The sequence below is a fragment of the Aythya ferina genome (genome assembly GCF_964211825.1).
Source record: "Aythya ferina genome assembly, chromosome: 9".
Lineage (NCBI taxonomy): Eukaryota > Metazoa > Chordata > Aves > Anseriformes > Anatidae > Aythya > Aythya ferina.
Window position 1 is genome coordinate 28,136,023 of NC_140305.1, and position 12,081 is coordinate 28,148,103.

Consider the following 12,081-nt stretch of genomic DNA (forward strand, 5'->3'; position numbering starts at 1 on the left):
ATGAAGTAAATTTTCTTAAGAAAGTTCTATAAAAACTGTAAAGGATTTCTTAAAGCAATGGCATAAACCATACCTGGGGCATCAATTACATGTAGAACAACAAAGCACTGGACAACATAGACCTACGTATAGTCTTCCTGTGTGTGTATATACATATAACGTATACATTCTATATGTACTAATGAACTAATCAGCCCTTAGTTTCCAGAGGTTCTTTTATTCTGCATTGCCAGAACCTATTTACTTGTCAAGATGTTATCCAAACACCAGGGCTTCCATTTATTTAAGTAAACATTTACATTGATCTAAAACCTATCATCCCCATTTACAAATAGGAAATTTTACCCATCTTTAGGTCAGAGGAAGCTGTGTGGGTAAATCCTATATCCCTCTTTAAAAATGTAGAGTATGCATCTTCTTTTCCACTTGCAAGGGAAGAGGAAGAGTTGTCCAGGCACATTAATTGCTATACGGGACAAGGAGTTAAAGAACTTCTTAAAAAGAAATTAAAAAGTCAGTTCACGTATTGTGAAGATTTTATGATGCTTACTTCCGTAGGTAAGCTTTTTATATTATCCTAGTGGAGCCAACAGACTGCTTGCCAGCTGCATCTACTCAATCAATGTAATGGTGTCCACATACAGCAGAGGAACTGCTAGGTTTGTAACAGAGATTGTTCCTGCATGTTCTTATCCTTAATAATCTTCCTAACAATTTGTAAAATGAAAAGAAAATGTAAAGAAATGATGACATTTAACTTTTTTATGCCCTGTATCAGTGATGTCACCAAGGATTATGACTTCTCACTGCTCTCCAAATGCAACTGAGGAATCAGATATACCAGTATATCCCTTGCTTCTGTCTTCAAAAAGTGGCAAATTTCTTCCTTTGAAACCAGTACTAATGACATTTTACAGTTGAAAAACAACTGGTGACAACCTTACAAAAACAGTTTTAAAAGATATTCAAGCATCAAACTTCCATTGATTCCCTTGGAAATTATGACTTTGAATACACATAAATATCTAGTCACAAGTAACTATCCAAATTTTCCCAGGTCAGCTACTAAACACCCCTTTAAAATTACTTTCTTAAACAGGTGTTTTCTGAACACTGCTTGAGATACTTCCCTCTTCAGAACAGCCAATACTGTGAACAGATTGCCACATGCAAACACTTGTCCACAATATAGCATGCCCTCTTCCTTATATAATATGGATCTTTAGCGGTTTTGTACTGCAGTAGAAATCTCTGAATATGAGCAAAAGCATCTCTCTGACAATACTGCATTTATGTAGTTTTCCACAAAGATTTTTCATCCTGTGGTATGCATGGAGTCCCTCAGCTCTGCTGATAAAAGGTGAAGTATACTGAGAGATTAGACCTTGAGGAGGAGATGGCAGTGAGATGCTGAAACACGCAACCTTGTTTATCATATCCAGCATTCCAAGTATGCTTTGGGATTTTTTCCAAGTATTTATCTCCCGGTTTACTTTACTAAATCGTTTAAAAAAAGAGCAGAGGAGCACTGAATGGCAACTGATTACATATTTGATACTTTGCTGTCTGGAAAATGGTTTAGACTGAACTAGTCTTTTGGTGATATGAACATTGGAAATGAACAAAAAATCTACATGTACTTCCCTTTATTTCTGCAGAAGGCAGAGACAGTGTTAAATTTCTGGTATGGACTGTGCAGCCTGTGAGACATGATGCTTGCTAAATAAAAAGTATTAAACACTACAGTTTCAAAGCTGTTTTTTATTTGTTTTTATTTGTTCAATATTTTCAAGGGTAACACATGGAGAAAAAAAATGAAGTGACTGATAACAGATGATTCTAAATTGTTGGCTTTAGTAGCACGAAGTAAAAATGCAAATGCATTATTGAATGAGCACAGCAAACAGACGGCTTGGTCACCCCCACCCCATCCTGATATATAAACAGAGATTTCATTCAGAAAATGGCATTACCTTTACTCAGAACAGCCTAATTATTAGCTTAAATATACAGCACATTTTCAGTACATCTATTTTATAGCAGCTTCTCCCATGAGCTTGAGAGTACATTAAAGTGTGCTAGTAAACATGATTATAAATCACCTACTGGATAGAGGAAGTTATGCTGTGATATTTTATCATTTACACCACTCTACTAACAAATGGAAAAAAGGGCACTGTAAATTTAACAGCAGGCATACATATCTTCATTTATTCTTCCATCTTTTTAACTTGCAACTAAACTTAAGACCTGGAAGTGCAAGTAGATTAAAGCTCCATCTAGTGCCAGGGTCCTGGAAGTTACTGAACGACTTGCAGTCAAAAAATAGCAAACATGCTTCCCAAACTATCAAGAAGCAGCAAGCCTAACGGCTCAAACACACAAAGGGAAGTCACTTGGAATTACTCTTACATTGTATAAGGGCTTAATTTTAAAGATGCTGCTGTGTCTTGTACCAAACAGAAAAGAAGATACTAGCTAGACTAGTATAGACAACATTCTCCAAATGCGCACATCCCCGTCTGTGGAACCAAGCTTCCACTCAGGCAGTTCTCTCCGTGGCAGCAATGTACGATTATTATGGTAATATTCTGCACTACTGACCTTCTCCTGATCCGATGAACGCAGCGGGTGCAGGCAGGGAGGGAACACAGAGCATTCCTCCCTGAAGCCCACTGCCTGGAGCTAGGGTGCTCTCAAGAGAAGGGGAAAATCCGCGTTTGAAACTGCTCAGAAAAACAGATCCCACTCCTGGACTTCCTATTCCTTGCCAAGTGCTTCCAAACTGCTACACAGCAAAGGCTCAGCCCAGCTGCAGAGGCGACTTCATCCCACAGGGCCTGACACCTGCACACCTGCACCGTGTGCCCTCGCAGGCTTCGCCACCCAAAGGCAGGCCAGAAACAAAGCTGGCATCAGGACAGAAACTTTGGAACAAGTGCCTATATTCTGTTTTTTGGATCTATCTCCTGGTTACTTTCTCCTTTCTTTCAGCAAAGCAGTTCACAAATAAAATCTTTGTTTTAATTCTGGAATTTACTGTAGTGGTATTTAATAGTATGTATAAAATGGCAAAAAAAAAAAAAAAAAAAAAGAGAGAGAATTCCCAATTAAAGCTAAAAAAAAAAAAAAAAAACACAAAAAAACAACAGTCCACAGTTAAAAGAAAGATAAAGCACAGGGAAAGGGAGTAGGAGAATTGACAGGAGGGAAGGGAAGAAGAAAGAAAGAAACAAAGGAACTTCAGCAAAGTTAGCAGAATGGTTCGATTAATCTTTGTTAAACTCAATTTACCATTCTGCATGCTGTAAGGCGATCATGTTTATACTGTGGTTAAAATTGCAAATCTTTTTGTGGCATTTCTATTTCCTGTTACAGGATATAGTTTCTAAAATAGCAAATACATATACACAAAATATTTACTCATTTAAATTAAAAACATTTTTTTCCACAAAGCCACACATTTTCTGATTAGTCCTTAATGATATTTGATAAAAAATTATTATTCTCTCAAACTAATAAATATCAGAAACTACTACCAAGCAGTTACAATGCTTTAAGCATGGAGAGTGAAATGTAATTTTTCACCACTAACTACTTCTCTTAAAAAAAAAAAAAAAAAAGTTGGAACTAGAGACAAATATGTGAAGAAGAACGAGAAAAAACTGTGCCCAATAGAAATACATTATAAAAGGATACGATGGAAAAGTGTATAAGCTGGCATTTGAGGAACTGCTATTTCCGCTGCTGCAGACATCATTTGACTGATGACTGTCTCAACTTCTACACCAACAGTAGATCTTGAGAAAAAAACATGCATTTGTCTACATGCTGCCTCCAAGCTGTCCTATTTTAGTAAAGCAGTTCCATTTGCTTCCAAAGAGCACATATTCCAATTCATCCAACTAAGCCATATCTACAAATAGGTTATTAATGGTTTTGAAAAACTTGGGCCCTAATGGTTTTATACATGGCTTGACTACTAGCCAGCATTTACCATTATTTTCTCAAAAGACATCCTCTGATGACGCCATGAGAAAGTGTCTTTATTGAAAGAAAATGAAAAAAAAAATCTAGCTAGTGGTAATGTTCTCGTCCAATGTTTTTCCACATTTTTTTTGCAATACAAAGTGCTAAAACTGTACCTGTTAGTAACTCTGCAACCAAAACCGCGTTGTGTTACAGCTGTGTTATGCACACTATTCTAAACTAATAGTTAAAACATGGGTTTGTCCAGCAGGACATGGTAACAGGATGGTAACTCAGATTGTTAACAACCAAAGCAATAATATGATGGATTGTTGATTATGATATATATATATGAATTTTTGGTATATCAAAGTCATGTATTTTTGTTTAAGAAAAGTGATCCTCATTCTGCATTTTACATTTGAGTTTCAAAGAAAACTGAAAGAGGAGGAATCTTTTCACTCTTCTAGAGAAATGTAACACACCTGAGTTACAAATCTTTAAAAAGTACCCTTTGCCATTTCACATTTACCTTAACTGTGAGTACAGACAAGTTGTGTTAGATGCATCTTTCCCATGTACATTTCCACATAACCTCAGCATGCACTGTTCGAAATGTGCATGACCAAGAGCAGAGTGTTCCACAATTGCTCCTATCTAAATGTGATCCAATGACTTTGTGCAAGCTGAATTTCTGTATGAGGACTCCAGGAAGATGGACAAGAGTGCAACAAGAATCACATAGCAGATGACTGGATTCTTCCTACCACCCGTAACGCTATTAAAAAGGTCCGCTCCCAGCTGCTGTAAACATTGGTAATAAAAAAACAGTGCCCACTTCAAAACAGCACATAAGCCAAGATTCCGACTCAATTTACACTTACCACGTGGAAAACGTATACTGGTTTAAAACCAGGGAGTTGGAGGGGAGCAGGTGGAAAGCAAAATCCATACACAAAAATGGCACACAAATTTAAGCCTGACTTTCTTAAGCCATTAACCAGGTCTAAACAGATGTCAGTTAACTGCAATATTGAAATGGGCCTGCTTCACTCTCCCACTCTAAGTTTTCATTACCCTTTGTAGAATTTCTTCAACTTAGCATTTTCAACATGTTTACTTATCTTAATAGCTGTTTGATTGAGATGTAGTACTGTTTCCTTAGCTTCAGTGAGGTATAAAAACAAAAAAGGGAAAATTTTATGAACGAAAATAGAAAAAAAAATTGAGAATTCTTAGGTTACTTTCCCCTTTACTCGATTATACTTTTCCCTGTTCCTCTCATTTTTGTTTTTAATGTTTTCTTTCATCCACACCAGATTTGATGCCCTACAGGTCAGCAACATTAGATTTTCATAAGAAGTACACCTTTTCTAAGCACATAATTCATGTATTTTAAAGCTTTTCCTTGATCTTCTTTGGTGACTAGGTAGACAAATTTGAACAGAATAACGTTCATATACTTTGTTTCTCAAAAATGCAGTATTTATTTGCATTGATGTAATTGAGAGAAAACCACAACATCTATGGCAGAAATAATTCTCTGGGTGCTGAAACGAAATATTACTTCATATGATAAATTAATACAGAAAAATTCTAAATATTAAATATACATAGACTGGCTCTACTTTGGTGAACAGACAGCAGGCAGTTTGACTGCTATTCATAGCTAAAATGAAGTACTTTCTGGCTAGAGAAATTTGGGTACTCAGTTAAAAAAAGAATTGCAGGAAAAAAGCATTTAGTAGTTTCTGGTTTATTCCAAAAATAATATATATTTGTAATTTTACAGAGCAGTGTAAGGTTGTAACTATATAATTTATCTGGGAAAAATATTGCTTTCTGTACTAAAGAATAACTATTAAGTGCTTTTGTAGACAGTGAATGTTTTGGGTAGACATTACATATGATAAACAAATGTATGCATCTGTGATCCAGAAACCCTTTGCACTTTTAACAAATATCAAGCATCAACAGAAAAATTATTTATGATCATAAAAGGAAATATCACCCAGATAAACATATTTACAGATACTTTTACTGAAAAAAAGCTCAATGAAGGAAATAATGTACTGAAAAAAACCTTCACATTTCCTAGTTTGCAATGCAGTAGACTGAAAAAGCAGCAGAAAGCAGTGCAAAACCAATCATATAAAGAAATTGTGAGCTAGAAAAACAAAGTTTTGTCAGTTCAGTAACTGGAACATGACCTTGCACAGACAGCCAAAAACTGGAGCCAGATTGTGACAAATACATGGTTTGCCAGGAAGCTGCTGCTGACGTTTGGATCATTTTAAGCATGAAAGAGTCCTGGCATTACTGCAGTGCACCCTCAGTGTAATGCTGCATTAGGAAAAGTGTGTTGTTTTTTTTTTTTTCCTTAATGCCTGCTAACACAGTGCAAAAATGCAGATTTGTTAAAAAGGCAGAATTATCTTCCATTTAACTTTGACAGGGAAACAAACAAACAGATGAAGCCTGGGAAGACTTAAATGCTGTTCTTTCTCATCTAACATCATTTCTCAGCACAGTCAGTGCTCTGCACAAAGAGTGGAGGCACGGACTTCATGCAGTAATAAGTTAGATACTCTTGTTGAACCCCAAACAATGAAAAAACAACTGTCTTTAGAACCCATGCTTACTATGTCCCATTTTCTAATTTTCTGTTTTCTCTCTTACTTCGTACTTTTCCAGCTCCCTACCGCATTTCTTAGTTTTAGTTTGCGTTCTTCAGATCACTTCTACACAACCTTTCACCCACCAAAAAGATCAGTTAACAAAGGCATGAAATGAGTCACCAATGAACTTGGATAAAGTAAAATAAAATAAAGTAAAATAAAATAAAGTAAAATAAAATAAAGTAAAATAAAATAAAGTAAAATAAAATAAAGTAAAATAAAATAAAGTAAAATAAAATAAAGTAAAATAAAATAAAGTAAAATAAAATAAAGTAAAATAAAATAAAGTAAAATAAAATAAAGTAAAATAAAATAAAGTAAAATAAAATAAAGTAAAATAAAATAAAGTAAAATAAAATAAAGTAAAATAAAATAAAGTAAAATAAAATAAAGTAAAATAAAATAAAGTAAAATAAAATAAAATAGCTTCAGCGGAACATGCTCCCGCTCTCCCTCACCTGCGTCAAGCTACCTATAAACTGACTAGATTTCATAATTTCACACACCCAAGTTAGAATTTACATACAAAAGACATTATAGTATTAAGGATTTTTGTTTGTTGGCTGCTGACAAGATCACAAACTTATCTTAAAAATCCAAAAGCTGTGCAAAGTTTCATGATTCTGGACATACTTTTTAGTTCCCTGACTAGACAGCCTATAAATCTGGCCCACAAAGAATTGTCCTCAGATTTAAAGCCACTGTTTCTGGAAGCAACTTAAATAGAAGCAATCTCATACCCCTATCATCTGACATCGCAAGCACCCCTAAGCCTGCATTTGATTTAGAAGTTACATGTTAGCTTTGTTATTTTTTAATTTGATGGCTGAGTAAACGACAAAGGAGAGAAATTCTTCTCAACTTCTTACCTAATGAATTAATCCTTAGCAAGACAAAGGTTTTGCTGAGGTACCTACATGGTAAAGCTGTATCGGGCAAGCCTGGTCTACAAAAAAGAAACCAACATCTGTACGGGGAGTTAAACCATCTTTCCCAAATGGTGCAGGAGATGCCAGAATTTTTTTTTTTTTTCTTTTTGCAGATCTTTCTGGATGGTTTCAAGTGCTGTTACACAGGGCTCTTTTTAGTGCAAGTAGAACTATGCTAGCATTTGATATGACTTTAAGCGCAGGTGTAGCTACGCAATAAAACTTTGCATTGTACTCTTAATGTAACCTTCGTTGCATTTTGTAACACCCTATTTTCTCAAAGTTAGCTTCAAGTTTTCAGCTCATTAATATTAACTTTCTACCATTTATTTCAGTTAACACTCATCCCAGCCTTTGGTGGCTTCCTTGTTTTTTAGCCAAGTTACTTAATTAGCTGGGGAAGCACTCTGCACACTGCTCTCTGGTTATCACCACAAGGTCACGAGGCAGAATACTTCTCGCTGCTTGGCTTTTAATCAACAGAACTGAATCTGCTAACTCATAACACTTTTAAATCAGTTTTACCCTCTGTACTTCCGAAAGCACTTGTGGTGAAGACAAAGATTGCCACAGGAAACACAATATGGTCTAGAGAGGAAGTAACAAGAGCAGTACCACAAGCTAATCTTGTAACTGTTAACGCTGAATGAACTCTAGCTCACAGGTCCTACATGAAATGCCGCTGTCAAGCCACTGGAAATTCATGGTGTGGAATCTTCTTTCCATGATTTCAGGTAGACTGATTGTAGCCGTGATTCTTTTCCCCCAGAATGCTAAGTTTTCAATTAACAGCAGTAAGACAATCACTTTGAAAATAACTTTTCATTTGAAAATTCTGTATCTTAGTAGATTCTGTATTAAAAATGAAAATAAAAACAACAAAAAAACAAGCAAAACTATATTTTGGATATTTTTCTGTTAGCTCTGTAAGGTTTAATTTTCACACAGAAAACAATCTTGCTTTTACTGGCCACTTATTCTTCCTGTCTATAAATAAGTGATGTTTAATGTTTTCTCCAGGTGGGTCAATTTGGTGAAAAACTGGAAGAATGAGGGATATCACAAGAAGTCTTACCTTTAGCTCTCCAACCATTTTGAGCACAGCAGCAATTCTGGTAGTTACAAAGCATGATAGAACACTGCACGTTATTTTACTCACAAAATATACACACTGCTTCAGATTTTTGGTCATTTTCAACTTTTACATTACTGATATAAAAGTAAAGTTTCTCACAAAGTTATAAATCATATGTTCTAGTTAAATACAGTCTATATTTTCAAACTATTTCAAATGATTATTTTTCTTTGATGTGGTCCAATATAAATTTTAGACGAAGTTCTGAATTGAAGACTAGTAACTGTTACAAGCTGCATAAAAAAAACGTGGCAGCAGTGTGCAAATACCTTCCAGAAAGCAGAACTACCAGGTTGAATGCAAAAAGAGACAAGTGCACAGAAAATCACAATTTAGCTACTATTCATCCTAACTATATAGCTTATGGTCAAATGGCACCACTTCATACATACAGATACTGATGTTAAAACAATCCACATCTACCAATTTTAATGATATTTTTAATACATCTATATTCTTCATTTAACAATGAACAATGTCAAAGATTCAAATTATGCTTGTAACAAAGAATAGAACTGGAAATCCTCTCGCTTAGTCTTTAACACACAGAGCACATCCTCATTTTCTTAAACCCAACAGACTCAAATGTGCTCTTGCAGTAGCGTCAATAAAAACAGCACCATAATGACTACATAAGCTAACATACAATACAACCAACTGAGGCAACTCTTAGTGAAACGAGAATTATATGATTATGATTTTTAGCAAAAGTTCTGGTGATTGTTGAAACTGTAAATTTTACAAACTACCTTGTAGTTTCATAATATTAAGTAATGGTAAGCTGATTCAATCTTCACTTTCTAAATCTATTGCTGCTAGAGTTACTTCACAAATAAGACGAGTAAAAGCTGAGCTACCACATATCTGGCAAATTTAATCCATTCATTTATATTCAGGTGATCCCAGACTGTGGTGCCATTATTTCCAATGTCCATCATTAAAGGCAGACAACTTTTTACAGTAATTTTCTGTATTGCTAACATCTGTTTGAAGTAGCAGTCATACTGCTGATCACCTATCTTATGCACATATTATTAAAATGTGACTAGACCTCCCTCTGCAACTCGCCGTGGAGGGCACAACACACCATGCTGCGGGGAACAAGGACTTTGATGAGGCTGTTAAAGAAATTTTCTTCCTCATCAACCATACTGCCCTCAGATAAAAACAGTGGCTTTTGCTGTTGGTGGACGAAACAGCAGAGGTTGAATTCCCACCCATCAGCTAGAGACACAAAAGATGGGCACTGAAGCAGCTGCATTTCCCTACAGAGTAAGTCCAGCTCCTAGCTGGCATTGGCCATTTGATCTCTACTTACCATGAAACAGGACTGGACACTGGGCTGTGAGGGCTCTGAAGCTGGAGTTCTTGGTCCTCAGGCAGAAAGAATGACCAAGTATGTTGGAGAGTACATGCAAGAAGGTGACTCAACTCCAGGCCAGAGGCCAGTAGAGCTTTTTGGTAAAGCCCTGGAAACTCACAGGTGTTATCTGAAAACCACCTCCAAGCTAGTACCAACCAGCCTGCCATCCATGCAAAACCCACCTCTCATTAATCAAAGGATAATGACACTAGCAAACAGGCAGCCCAGGAATTGCCAAGGCCTGCTTCTGGGTTCGGGATGATACAATGTCTGCCTCTATATTTATAAAACCAACTCGTTAAAGTGAAACAGTCTGGAATCCTTACTGGAGTTTGCAAAAAGCAACAAAAAATCCAAAACATATTCACAAAACCAAACACATTTTGGTCCAACTCCAGGAAAAAAAAAAAAATCAGCCTCTTGCTCGTTTAAGAATGATGCGTTCTATCTATGCAGGTAACAAAGTTGAACTGGGACCTCCTAACCTCCTAGAAGGGAGCACGAAAAATGAGAAGTGGCCCTCAACAGCAACAGAAGAAAACTTTCTCTCTTTCTCTCCCTCCCATGAAAAGAATCAGGAGGGAGGATGATGAGATCCATCCAAACGTCACAGAAAGTTTTAGCTATTTAAAAAGCCAAAAGCAAATTTACAGTCTATAAATTGCTAGCACATGCAAGGCCATGAAAACATTTTTGGTACCCATGGATGGCAGGAAAAGTATAAAGCAAAGTTCTGGTGTGGTCCAAATTCAGAGGGGCAAAGGCACTGTGAAAATAAAATAGAGGAAATATTTATGGAATTAAGCTAAAAGATGCAACATAAGCTCTTTTTAAAAGTATCTAGTAATCTAAGCAAACTCTATTAGTATCTAAACAACAGTCAATCTCATGACAACTGAATTAGGTTTTAAAAGGACTAAGAACACCCTCAAGTATGTTGTTGGTATGCTGACTGTAAAAAGCTGGTGAATATTCTGACTGGGAGATATAGCCACAGGAAACGACAGATTCAATCGCTGTATTCTATGCCTTGGGAAATTCAGGTATGAGCTCCAACTTCCTGAATTAAAGCTTCAAAGCAAATGGCGTGGAAGGCCACTTCATAGTTCAACAGCCTCCCAGGAATCCTAATGGAGCCCAAGGAAGGCAAGGCCGCCCCGCTCGGCAGGGAGGTGCCACCCCACCCTCCACGACCCAGGAGCCGCCCCAGCACGCCCGTTCGGAGGACGCCGCTGCAGCCTCCAGCGGGGCAGCCTCCCGAGCAGCCAAACGCCAATGCTGGCGATGAATCTGGGCCTCTCGTAAACAAAGCTGGAAAATACATTATTTCTACAGGAACTCGGTGGAACCTGGAGGGAGGAACACAACTCCAAACTGCCACCTACACAGTCACGCAGGAATAAAATACGCCGCGCTAGTACTTACGGTGGGGAGCCCGCCGCCTTCGCACAGCACAAACGCTCCGACACAGAACCCCCTCTCCCCCCCGGGCGGCACGCGCAGCCAGCGGCGGCACGGGGCGGCGGCGCTCTCCCGGAGGACGCTGCCAGCTGCTGAGGCGAGGCGAGGCGAGGCGCCGGGAGCACGGCGCTCCGGCCGGCAGGGCAGGGCAGGGCAGGGCAGGGCAGGGCCCGGCCCGCGGAGCCCCCGCGCTCCCCGGGCAGGCTCCGAGCGGGCACCGCGCGGAGCCCCGGGGCCGCCCCGGGCACTCACCCCGGCAGCGACCGCGCGTGCCGAGGCGGGGCGCGGGGCGCCGGCGCAGCCTTCGCGGCTCCCCAGCTCGGAGCGCCGGCAAGGGGCAGCGGACGGCGGAACCGGGGCTGCACCGCTCGCAGGGCCGGGCCGGGCCGGGGGCACCGCGCTCGGCCGCCCCCGGGGTGCCGGCACCCCCCCAGCCCCGCCGCAGCCCCGCCGGGGGAGGGGGCGGGGCCGGGCAGGGCCCCTCCTGCCCCCGCCCCCCGGCGCCGGCAGCGCGGAGGGGAGGGGAGGGGGAGGAGGAGGAGGAGG

At 39.0% G+C, this 12,081-nt stretch overlaps 1 long non-coding RNA gene across 6 annotated transcripts in view; it reads right to left on the bottom strand.

The window, feature by feature from the left end:
• The window catches only part of LOC311441389, a 66,265-nt gene extending 54,639 nt beyond the window's left edge, over nt 1–11,626 (bottom strand). For 2 of the 6 annotated variants that reach the window (XR_014695912.1, XR_014695913.1), the window contains exons 1-2: nt 11,500–11,626; nt 10,030–10,840 (exon numbers count right to left, since the gene is read on the bottom strand). This is a non-coding gene — a long non-coding RNA (uncharacterized lncRNA). Of the gene's footprint in view, nt 1–10,029; nt 11,469–11,499 lie in introns of those variants that run through there. The other 4 variants (XR_014695911.1, XR_014695916.1, XR_014695914.1 and 1 more) reach the window with 4 other exon arrangements.
• Nucleotides 11,627–12,081: the final 455 nt, after the last annotated feature.